Genomic DNA, 12643 nt, shown 5'->3' with positions numbered 1-12643 from the left:
ATACCTTCATTCATATGTTTGAGAGGGTATGTAAACAGTACAATGTTGACAAAAGGCTCTGGATATGGTTCCTGACCCCCTTACTCCATGGTAAAGCTATAACTGTTATCTCTAAATTGGCTGATCATGATTGTTGAAATTATAATGTTGTAAAGAACTGCTTGCTAGAATCTTTTAAGTTACCACCGGAAGCTTATAGAAAAAAAGTTTTGTGAGTATAGACACAAGGCAGATGAAAGTGTGTGTGAATATGTTGCTAAACTAAGCACTTATTTTCATAGGTGGGTGAGTGTTTATCAGGTCACCACTTTTGAAGGGCTGGAAGACATTTTAGTGAGGGACCAAGCCCTTAGCACTTCACCTGAGAAAATGGAAATCTGGTTAGCTGATAGACAATGCACTACTGCAGATGAATTGGGGTAGAAGGGAGACCTATACCTAGCAAGCAGGGCATCATTGCACAGGAAAGGGACACCCAGTGCTGCTCATGGGTCTAAGGGAGCCCATGGTGGGCAGCCCAGACTGCCCCAACAGCATCCACCAGTAGCAGGGGAAACCACTAGTCCAGGTACAAATGTACGCCGAAGAGTTATATCTTTAAAATGCAACTAGTGGGGCCATGTAGCATATAGATGTCCACAGAGGCAAGGTGAGGAACAAAAGGTGGGAGAGACAGTAAGTGGGAATGACAAAATGCCAGCAGTAAGTTGTCTCGAGACAACAAGGGTACCAAACTCCCACAAAAGGTTATATCCTATCTTAGTGAATGGAAAAGAGCCCATGGCTAAGAGAGACACAGCCTCTGACCTAACCATTGTGAAGCCTGAAATGGTTGCAGCGGTGCACTACCTGCTTGAGCAGTCTACTCCAGTCAGAGCTTTAGGAGGGACCCATTCCAAATACCTTTGGCTAGGGTTCACCTTGACTGGAAGGGTGAAAAAGGAAGCTAGCAAGTAGATTTGTTTGAGGATATCCCTGCAGATGTCCTGATAGGGGAATGATTTTGATAATGCAGTACCTGTGTGCATGCAGTTACATGCAGTCAGGCTTGGAGACAAGCATGTGGGTGTAGAAGCCTAGGGGAGACCCAGGCAGATCACACACTTGCAGCCAGGACTGGTGACATTGTTACTTCAAGGAGGGCTCTACCTTGTAGCAGTGACACTGAAGGTAAGCCACAGATGCTTGTGGGTACTGATGTTCCCTTGGACAGAGTGACTGCAAGGGCAGAGGTGAGTAGTAGTATCTAGACTGACAGTGACGCACTGCTGTCAGAGGATACCAGACTTCCTGTTGAAGGAAAGCTGGGAAGGGTTACTAAGTGATAGTTGAGACAGGCTCAGTTCTCAGACCCTACATTACAAGGCCTGAGGGAAGTGGCTAGTGAGGCACCTGATTCTAAAGGGAAATTGGAATCTTTATTCTGGGACATTGTGTTACTGTATAGAGAGTGGACCCCCGAGGGAGGGCTACAGGAAGAGAGAAAACAGCAGTTGGTAGTCCCCAGTGCCTAACATCTGGCACTTCTAGCCATAGCCCATGATATTCCCTTTGCAGGTCATATGGGCATAAAATAAACAAAGAGACGTATTAGGCAGAACTCATTTTGGCCTGGGAATTCCAGAGATGTAACAGGGTACTGCAGGACCTATGAGCAGTGCCAAAATGTAGGCTAGGCAGGAGACAAGGTGAAAGCTCCTTTGATGTCCTTACCTGTGATTATGTAGCCATTTCAGAGGGCAGCTATGGATATTGTGGGGCCTATGAGTACCCCAAGTTCTACAGGGGAAAAGTATATCTTAATGGTAGTAGATTATGCTACCAGATACACTGAAGCAGTGACTCTGTCCTCCACTGAGGCAGGAAATGTGGCAAATGCTATCTTAGACATTTAAAGCAGGGTAGGTTTACCAAAAGAAATACTGACTGACAGAGGTGTCAATTTCATGTCAGACCTGCTGGCTTGTCTGTGGAAGTGCTGTTGGGTGAAGCACCTAAAGGCAACCCCCCATCATAACCAGACTAATTGTCTTGTTGAGAAGTTAAACTCTACACTGAAGCCCATGTTATGGGCATTTGCAGACCAGTTTAAGAGGGAGTGGGACAAATATTTGCCCCATCGGTTGTTTGCTTTCAGAGAGGTTCCCCAGGAATCCATAGGTTTTTCACCCTTTGAACTGCTGTATGGACAAAGGGTGGAGGGACTACTAGACTTGATTTGAGATGAGTGGAGGGTGAGTGTGAATCACACAAGGAGTCTGTTGTGACATATGTCCTAAACCTCAGAACAAGGCTCTGGAAGCTCATGGGCTTGGCCCAGGAGAACCTGGCAAAAGCTCAACAGTAGAAAAAGGACTGGTATGACAGGAATGCTCGAGCTAGAGAGTATGCTACATGGAAGCAGATAATGGTTTTCATTCCTGAAAGATACAACAAGCTGCAGGCAGCTTGGGAGGGACCCTACAAGGTGGTCAGTGATGTTAACTACATGGTAGAATTGCTAGACAGCAGGCAGGGGCACAAATTGTACCATGTTAACATGATGATACCTTTCCAAGACTGGGAGGCCCTTGTGCTAAGTATATGCAGTACAAGGCAGGAGGAGTCTGTGGAGGATCTATGGGTACAGGAAGCCAGCTAAGGAAATCCCCAATTAATATGGTGAAGCCTAGGGTTTCAAGCATATGATATGACAGTGCAGCACCACAGAGAGGTTAGCAATACCAATGCAGATGGGGTCTCAAGACAAGGAATGGGGTAAGGTATTCCCAGATAGGTTTAGCCCTCTCAAGCAACGCTTCTCAAGGGTCACTTGAAAAACTAGCTTGAGTTTTTGAGGTGGGGTGAAATGTGACACCAGGGAAATATTGCCAGTCCAGCTATCTGGAATTTTGTATATAATTATATGCCATTTAAAAATATTAATATGATTTAAATAGAAATGTGACACTGCCAGCCCAGCTATCTGGAACTTTGTAAATAATCATTTTTTTTATAAATAATCATATGTCATTTGTGAATAGTAATATGATTCATATGCTTGTCTTACAAATGCAAGAAAACTGTATGTGATGCACTGAGCTTCAAGAATGGAACCACAGTGCACCCTACTGGAAAAGAACAGAAATGTACATAAAATATATACCTGTGCAAATGTATGTTTTAATAGTAGAAGCTGGAACATACAGAGTCAACTTGCAAAACTTCAAGAAAATAAGCTGCAAATGTAAAGTGCTTTACAATTGTGTTATCTCTCAGTAAGCAGACACAATGGATAGAGCTACAGGTTTTCCTATTGTCTTGAAACAGAAATAATTACTAGGGTTCAAATTTAAAAGGGTTTATATTGCTTTATGACTTCCTAGCAGCTGCTCACTTCTGAGAGATAGGTATTTTTGACACAGAGGTGTTAAATTCTAAGTATCTGTTAGCCTGGGAACTGAAGGTAGGTGCAAAAAAGTGATGTAATTTGAGCTAACCCAGCAGTAATGTTGATTATTAATTTAAGTACTCTCTCAGAGAAAGACTGGGAATTTTGTCTTGGACCTAGAAACAACCCACTCACATCTTCTGCCTGGTGTTGCTCTGTAAGTATGTCTAGGGTACAGTAATTTCTCTTAGATATAGATAGGAATATAGTAAATATTAGTTTACATGTTTTCTGTCTTTATTTGAGACTGTCCTGCAATGTTGTTATAAAATATTTCTTGTGATTCTGAACTCTGCAGTTACTGTGTTGTCTGAGTATTGTCTTGTTCTTTTATTATTTATTATTGAATATATTTAAACATTTTAATTGTGGCTGGTTTGTTTAGAGATATTTAAGCTCTTAGAGTACTTGCATATGTAACTGGTGACACTGTACAGGCCACTCCTAAATAGCCTTAGTATTGGTCGCACTTACGATTTAGATTAATGGTACCATTACAAAGAAGGATTGGACACCCTTTGTAAGAGCCTTATATTAGCTGATAAGTAAGGATAGCTGTTGGCAGCTGGTACTTTCTTATAGCCTGGGCAGAAGGGGGCATTGCTATTAAACCTGTGCCAACCTTCCCCAGGTGTATGTGTGAGTTTGTGGTTTACTATCATTTAATTGAAACAGACTCGGTCGAATGGTCATATCATCGACCGACGTCTGCAAAAATGCACATTGCCAAACTCTGGAATTGCTGAAATACATGTTGAATATGTCCTAGGGACAAGCTTTAACATGGGTCAAGATAGGTGCAAGATTTGTACTTTGGCAATATCAGAGTTCGACATTGCCAACGTTTGAGGTTCGGTTTTCGCGTGAAGTGGATTTGACCAAGTCCAATTCAATTAAATGATAGTAAACTGTGTGTTAGTATATAAATCAAATCTCAAAGTGGGTGTGTGTCAGATACTTTTGCAGGGAAACGAAGCACTGGTTGTACAGAGAGGGTGCTGAAGTTCTTAGCTTGGCCACTTGGCTGAGATCTCAACCCTATAACTGTGCCAGTGGGGTGTCTTATTGGGGATCTGGAGAAAGAGGGAGAAACCATCCTCAGACTGATTGTGATCTCTGTGTGCTCTTAAGGGAAATTTGTTCTTTACTGTGTGTGTACTTGTAATCCTCCAAATGTGTATGTCCCTCACTGGTACTAGTGGTGAGGATTGAGGCTCCTTGATTACTGGATCAGTGCTTCACAGGCGACTCAAATGTCAACAAGCATGGTGACAAAAAAAACTCAAAATTGTTTCTTAGTAAGTTCTATCATCTCTCATACAATACAGACTTCATCAGACTAATCCAGAAAGAATGAAAAACAACTTGGGCAATAGGACAAATAATTATATTTGTACACAGGTAAACAAACTAGCTGTCATGGCCACTTTTCTAACAAAAAGCAGAAAGCAGGGGTAAGAACAAGAGAAATTATTTATAGACATTTTTAAAGTAGGCATATAACCTGCATTTTTCAGAAGGTGAAAGTAAACTGGAGTAGTTGGAGAAAATCCACATATATATATATATATATATATATATATATATATATATATGCAGAACAGGAAGACTCCACAAAGACAGAAACAAGAACTCAGAATTGATCCTTGGACCCCTGAAGCTGTTAGAGATCTTAACCACTTAGCTGCTGTGCTGTTTAATCGCTTGACTATGAATAGCATGTTCCATAATCAAAGGCTATTAAACCAAATTTGCAAAATAGTGCTGAGTGCTAGTCAAAGCAAAGACTAATGGATTCCAGAATCAAATATCAGGAAAATTCTGATAAAGGCAATTTACTACATATCAGGTTTTTACAATATCCTTTTCTTACACTGTAAAAACATCTGTTTGTGGTTTGTATCCCAAGGCCCTGGGAGTGATCATGTTATCAACCTTACAATGTAGTTTAAACCACATTGTAAATGGAATTGTGAAATGCTGCTTAGGGCACAATGAGCAGCAATGACTTTGGCAGCACATCTTGAATCTTTCCACATCAGAGTGAGTTGCTGCGGTCAGCAAAATGGCTGGAAAATCCTGCATTATCCTTCTTCACACTGTTACCGGAATCTGAACCTCAACCAAGTTCTTATATGCATGATGTTGCTGGAACAGCCGGAGAAGATGAGAAAGGCAGATAAACTGTGTCCCAATAGTATAATGGAAAGTCTTCTTGCAAAGTAGGCACACAATGCTGCATTGTGCTTTATATTACTGGAATTAAAGCCCTAAGAAGAATTTCATTCCTAAAATGCAGGACCCAAAGTTAGGATGACTTGCCCAGACTTAGGTAAATGCTTCTAGCTACACATGTTAAAGTTACATCTTAGGGGTTTTAAGGCTCAGAGATATTTGTTTTGCCTTTTTATCTCTTTAGTACTCTAGTGTTTTTGACATTTTAAGAAACAATACCCTGTTTGTCTTTTGTGTTACTCATCTTATTTTAAAAAGGTAGTCAACATTTTATTCACAAGACATGATTTGATATCATCAAAACTTAGAATTTTTGAGACATCATAAATATAATTTGAAAATTTGAAAGAAAAAATGAAGTTTACTAAAGCCTCTCCAGCTCCATGTGTTAATCTCTTTTACTGATGTTGTCATCTTTCATTCATTTCTCACAATATGTAGGCAGATTAATTCCCATGTTTCATGTAATGTTTTAAATAAAAAAAGTATTTTCTCCCCAAGATAATTTCTCCCTAATCCTCTACTAAGAGCATTTGTCATGTAAACAGCAATATCTTACAGACAGTGTGAATAGAAAAGCATAAAAGATGTTCATTAGCTTCAGAAGGCAGTCTGGTGACACTGTATTTATAATGCAAATGTATGAAAGAAAAATGGCATTTTGCTTGCTATCAGTTGCTGACATTGTGGTCAAACTACAGTATGTAAGATAGATCCAATATATCAGAGGAGGAAGTGTAAAGAGCTTTCCAGTGTGTTGAATATCACACTGCTGTTTTGTAATGTTAAACAGACAATGGAAATCATGCATATGACATGTTGACAATATTTCAAACTGCAGAAAATATGCATGTTACAGCATATTAGTGACCAGATTATAAGCCATAATACTATGTATAACATAGTAGCATTTATTTACTAGCTGTCCAAACAGCTTTTGTCATATTAATTTTGAAGTAAAAATATAGTTTTCCCAAATAAACATTTACTTATTTGAAAACCTTTAAACAACCTGACATATATTAATCTTAGTTTTTAGTTTAACATCCAAGGATTTCAAATGCTACCCCCAACATGACAGTACACACTCTGTTTCTGTATAATTAACGTAAATATGAAAATGTTATATTTTTCTAAACTTTATGCAAACCAACCTTAGTAACAGTCCCGAACATCCCCATGGTAACTGTTGTACTGTGTGTGCCAGAAAATTACATCAATGTTTAAATCACCTTAATACATTACATACAGCATACCATTTATGAGATATTACAATTAGATATTAAGCTCAAAATTAGAATATTGTTAATATTAATACAGTGTGCCTCAAACAAATACTTATATCTTGTGTGTGTCTTACCCAAGTGCGGCTTAGAGTTATCTCACTACTAGAGAACAGCCCCTGTCATGCCAGTATCACATTCGTTTTTTTTAATTAGGTAAATATATCCAAGTAATCATATTTTCCTAACCTCTTGCAGGTTCTCTATGTTAACTCAAGCCATGTATATCCCACTGTGATATTTTTACTGAATGTACCTATCATATATTGTCAATCTGGGGAATCAGATTTCAATATAACCTCGTTACAGATGGAGACATCCATCCCAACCCTGGCCCGTCTCCATCTGGTGACAATAGCACCTACACTGCCAACCGCATTGAAAGACTACCCCTTAACAGTCCCACAAATGCTCTCCTGACATTTCACTTGAACATTCAAAGTATAAATAATAAAATCCCCAACCTGACAAACCTGGAAAAACTAGAAAACACTGTACAAAACCAACGAACACTCCAAAGTCCAAGCCTCAATTCCACTCTAAATATAAAGTCCAACTCGGTAAAAATAAAAAGATACAAATTTATTTTAAGCCGTTAAAACCATATGCTTTTTGTCGGCTCACAGTCCAACTTCTTCAGAAAGAACAAACAAACAAACAGCGCCTCCCCTTCATCAAGACATTTAAGCAATTCACTAATTGAAAATAACTAGTCACATGATTAAACCTCCTCGAAGTTAAAGCCCAGGCACTAAAAAAATACTAGGAGTACAATAAATGACTGGATACTTGTGGAATAATAGTACAAGACCAAACTTTAAAATCATCTCACATAAAAAACACGTTGCCAAAAAACAATATATACATACACACTTATGTAAAATCTAGGTAATCTGTGAAAATAAGTAAAATTGAATTCTGACAACTATGAAAAACACCCACTACCTAGTGGGGAAACTAAAAAAAGATTAAAAGATTAAAAGGAGAAACCACACTACCAGTTGTTGTCATGGCCCATGGAACTTAGTAGCCTCACACCAGAAAGCGAATACACGCTCTCCTTTTAAAAATTGATACAGCGGAATTACGTGTCAGCGATATCCCTAATCTATAAAATATGGTAATATTTTGCCAAACGTATGCGTATCCTAACTTAATACTACTGCTCTATGGTAGGCATGTATTACCAACACAATGGTGTAGCGAGTTCACGTTCTCCTTTGGAAAATGTTACAACTACATTCTATAACAACAATATCCCAAATCTACAATAAGTGAGAGTGTTTCTCAGAATGGATTATGCCACTGGAGACAGGTATTACATCTAGTTTCATCCAGGTAGCGCAGAGACAAGGGTGAGGGTTAGAGGTCAGAAGACACCAACTATACCACTGAGTTTGTAATTTACACCTGTCATAGGGTAGCAGTATTAAGATACATCACAAATATGTTCTGAGAAACACTCTCATTTATTGTATTTATTATTTTTTTTTTTATTATTTAACATTTGTTGACCGGGAAAATCCGACTAGGTTCCACAGATCCTATTTTCAGCGGAGGCCAGGGGAGAAAGGCTCCAGAAGCATGTCTTTACAATGTGGGAGGAAACCGGAGTACCTGGAGGATACCCATGCGAATGCAGGGAGAACATGCACAGAAGGCACCCCAGCTGAGAATCGAACAGAGAACCTCTTGCAGTGAGGCGACAGCATTAACCACTGCACCACTGCGCCGCCCTAGATTAGATTAGTAGATTTGGGATATTGTTGTTATAGAATGTAGTTGTGACATTTTCCAACAGAGAGTGTGAACTCGCTACACTGTTGTGTTGGTAATACATACCTACCATAGAGCAGTAGTATTAAGTTAGGATATGCATACGTTTGGTGAAATATTACCATCTTTTATAGATTAGGGATATCGCTGACACGTAATTCCGCTGTATCAATTTTTAAAAGGAGAGCGTGTATTCGCTTTCTGGTGTGAGGCTAAGTTCCGTGGGCCATGACAACAACTGGTAGTGTGTTTTTTCCTTTTAATCTTTTAATCTTTTTTTAGTTTCCCCACTAGGTAGTGGGTGTTTTTCATAGTTGTCAGAATTCAATTTTACTTATTTTCACAGGTTACCTAGATTTTACAAGTGTGTATGTATGTATATATTGTTTTTTGGCAACTTGTTTTTTATGTGAGATGATTTTAAAGTTTGGTCTTGCACTATTATTTCACAAGTATCCAGTCATTTATTGTATTCCTAGTATGTTTTTAGTACTGGGGCTTTAACTTTGAGGAGATTTAATCATGTGACTAATTATTTTCAATTAGTGAATTGCTTAAATGTCTTGATGAAGAGGCGGCACTGTTTGCTTGTTTGTTCTTTCTGAAGAAGTCGGATTGTGAGCCGACGAAAAGCATATAGTTTTAATGGCTTAAAATAAATTTGTAAAATCCCCAACCTGCGTGTTCTCTTAGTAGTTCATTCCCCAGACATAATTTGTCTTACAGAAACCTGGCTTAAACCTACTACTGCAGATAATGAGGTATTATCCCCGGGCTACAATATATACCGATTAGACCAAACAGCTAAGAAGGGAGGTGGGATAGCAGTGCTTTACAAAATTACATTAAGTGTTAATAGAGATCCAGTTCAACTGCCCCCATTTAATAACGCAGAAATCCTCATTACCAAATTGCAAATTAACAATAATAACAGTATAAATATTGTCTGTGTTTACATTCCCCCAGGCAATAAAATAAGCAGTCTGGAAGATATCTTCCAATGGTTATCCACTACCTACCCCCAAGAAACCATTGTTGTGGGGACTTTAACACTGACTAGTGCACCTGCTCAGCAGAATCCCCTGTCACCCATATAAATCTGTTTGGGTTCACACAAGTAATAACCTCTCCCACTAGAATTAGTAAACCCACCAACAGGGAAACTCTTAGATTGTGTACTTATCAATAGCCACCCAAGCTTGTATTCAGCTGGGACTCTCCCCGATGACCTAAGTGATCATTCACTAACTTATATTATTAAGCATAAGACAGAAACCCACCACAAGACTGCATACAAAACAATCAGAAATAATAAAAACTTCAATCCTACTAACTTCCTAAATTTACTTAAATTGGTCAACTGGTAAATCCAAAAAAAATCTACTACTAGATGAAGCTGTAACTTTCTTTAACAATAAATTCCTGAGCATCCTTGACTCCCATGATCCTGCACGTACTATAAAGACTAAATCTAATACTGCTCCATGGCTCACAAAGGAAGCTAATATAAAAATCAAACTTAGAAATATAGCCTGGACCAAATGGCGAACAACTAAAGCCCCCCTTGACCAAGTGAGATATCATCAACTTAGAAATGATGCAAAAAAACTCATTTTGCTAGACAATAAAACTACTAAAAGAACCTACAAATTAAACAGCAAAACAATCCCCAAAAGTTTTGGGCGGGTATTAACCGACTTCTTCATCCAGGAAAATCTACTACCCCAAACCCATCAAACTACACCCATAAATCTCCAGAAACTGTTGCCACTGCATTTAATAACTTTTTCACTGAAACTATTCAGTCCTTAGCTAAACAACTTATTCACACCCACTCTAACTCTAACATTAACACACCTACTTCTCATCCCCACTTTAACTTCCAAACTGTCTCTAGTACCACTTTTATCTGATCCCTTATCAAAAAACTAAAACCAACCACCCTTTCTGCTGACCTTCTTCCTGCAGAGTACCTGCAAAAAGCTGCCAACACCGTAGCATTCCCCATCTCTACCATAATCAATACAACACTAACTGATGGAACTATCCCCTTAACCTGGAAAATATCCCATGTTATCCCACTCTACAAAGGTGGAATTTCAACAGAACTGTCCAACTACAGACCCATTGCCATTCTCTCACCACTAGCCAAACTAATGGAGAAGTGAGTTCATAAACAAGTTATGGACTATCATTTAGAATGGTCTGCTTGCCAACTCTCATGGCTTTAGGCCACATCACAGCATGACCTCTACTCTTCTTTCTTTTACAAATACCATATTCCAAAATAGGAACAACAGGCTATCTTCAGCCCTATTTCTAGACCTGTCGAAGGCCTTTGATATGGTCAATCACAAATTACTCTCTAAAATTCATCTCCCTAGATAACCATGCAATTCAGTGGTTCCTATCCTATCTGAATGGCTGACAACAGGCTGTATTATTGCAGGGCAAACTGTCCACTCTGCTACCTCTCACCCTTGGTGTCCCTCAGGGCTCTATTCTAGGTTCTCTACTCCTTTCTGTCTTCATCAACAATCTTCATACTGCCATCGCTGATGCAACCTGCATTCAATAGCAGATGATTCTACCCTGATCTGTATGGCCTCCTCCCCTTTAGTCCTGCAAACCTTAACACAAAACACATTTAACACAGTTGAAAATTGGCTCTCTAATCACCGTCTGTTGTTAAATCTCAACAAAACTAAACTTCTCCTCTTTACCCCACCAGTAGATCCCCCCATTTTCCTTCTCCATAACATCCAACAATGGTATCTCTATCTCTCCAGATGACCATACTAAGCTTTTAGGAGTAATAGTGGACAATAATCTCAAATTTGATCTGCATATCAATAAAACTATAAAAACCATTAATAAGAAGTTTGGCTCACTATATAGAAGCAAACCTTTTCTAACTCCATTAGCTAGGACTGGAATCGTCCATTCACACCTACTCTCTACCCTTCTATATGCCTCCCACATACTCTCCAATTTGAACAAAACTGAACTTAGTAAGCTCTCTCACTGTTACAACCATATTGCCAGATTTGCCATAGACTCAACATATAGGACACATCACTGTCAAAACCTCAGTCTTCTCGGGTGGCTAGAACTGCCTAGCCTGCTTCTGTTCAATCAGCTTATAGTAGCACACAAATTTCTGTATCACCCTGAAAATACTCCGGCACTCAAAAATATCCTAAAACCATACAGTAATTCAGGGCAACTACGATCATCCAATAAACTGTTAGTCCAAATCCACAAAGCCATTAACTCAGCTGGCGACTCCCTGTTTGCCAACGTCGTTGGTAAATCTTGGAATTCACTTCCATCTAACCTTATCCTCGAACCTTCTTTAAGTCTCTTCAAAAAAGGCCTCAAATAGCATTTTAAAGAGCACTGGCTTTGTCCCTGTACTAACCTTGATTAATCACTACTTATTCAATGCCTTATTTAAATTAATATTATATATATATATCTTGCTCATAATAGCTTGCTGCAACCTGTTGTTTTTGTATACTATTACACACTGTGCATATTGTGAGAGCCTACTAAAGGGCTTTGTAAATATGTTTTACTCATATCTGTTATGTTCTATCTGCATTATCTGGAGCTTTTCTCCCCGGGCCTCCGCTGAAAAACAGACATATATCCAGTCAGACTATCCCGGTCAACAAATGTAAAATAAAATAAATAAATAACTAAACAAATAAATAAATAATTCTTTAAGTAAGCAGCCACATTCTTTGCTGTGTTTCTCTTGCCAAAGTCTGTTTACTTTCATTTATTTTACCAAACTTACTATTATTTGTTTCACTGCTTGAATACCCCCCAACAACATGACAATATCATACTCCATTTCTAATTTATTAATACAAATATGGGAACTTTTCCATTAACTCAGGATATATCCACTGCT

Source organism: Protopterus annectens, chromosome 6.part0 (genome assembly GCF_019279795.1).
Source record: "Protopterus annectens isolate FY-2018-M chromosome 6.part0, PAN1.0, whole genome shotgun sequence".
Lineage (NCBI taxonomy): Eukaryota > Metazoa > Chordata > Ceratodontiformes > Protopteridae > Protopterus > Protopterus annectens.
The sequence above is the reverse complement of the archived record's forward strand: the minus strand, read 5'-3'. Positions refer to the sequence as shown.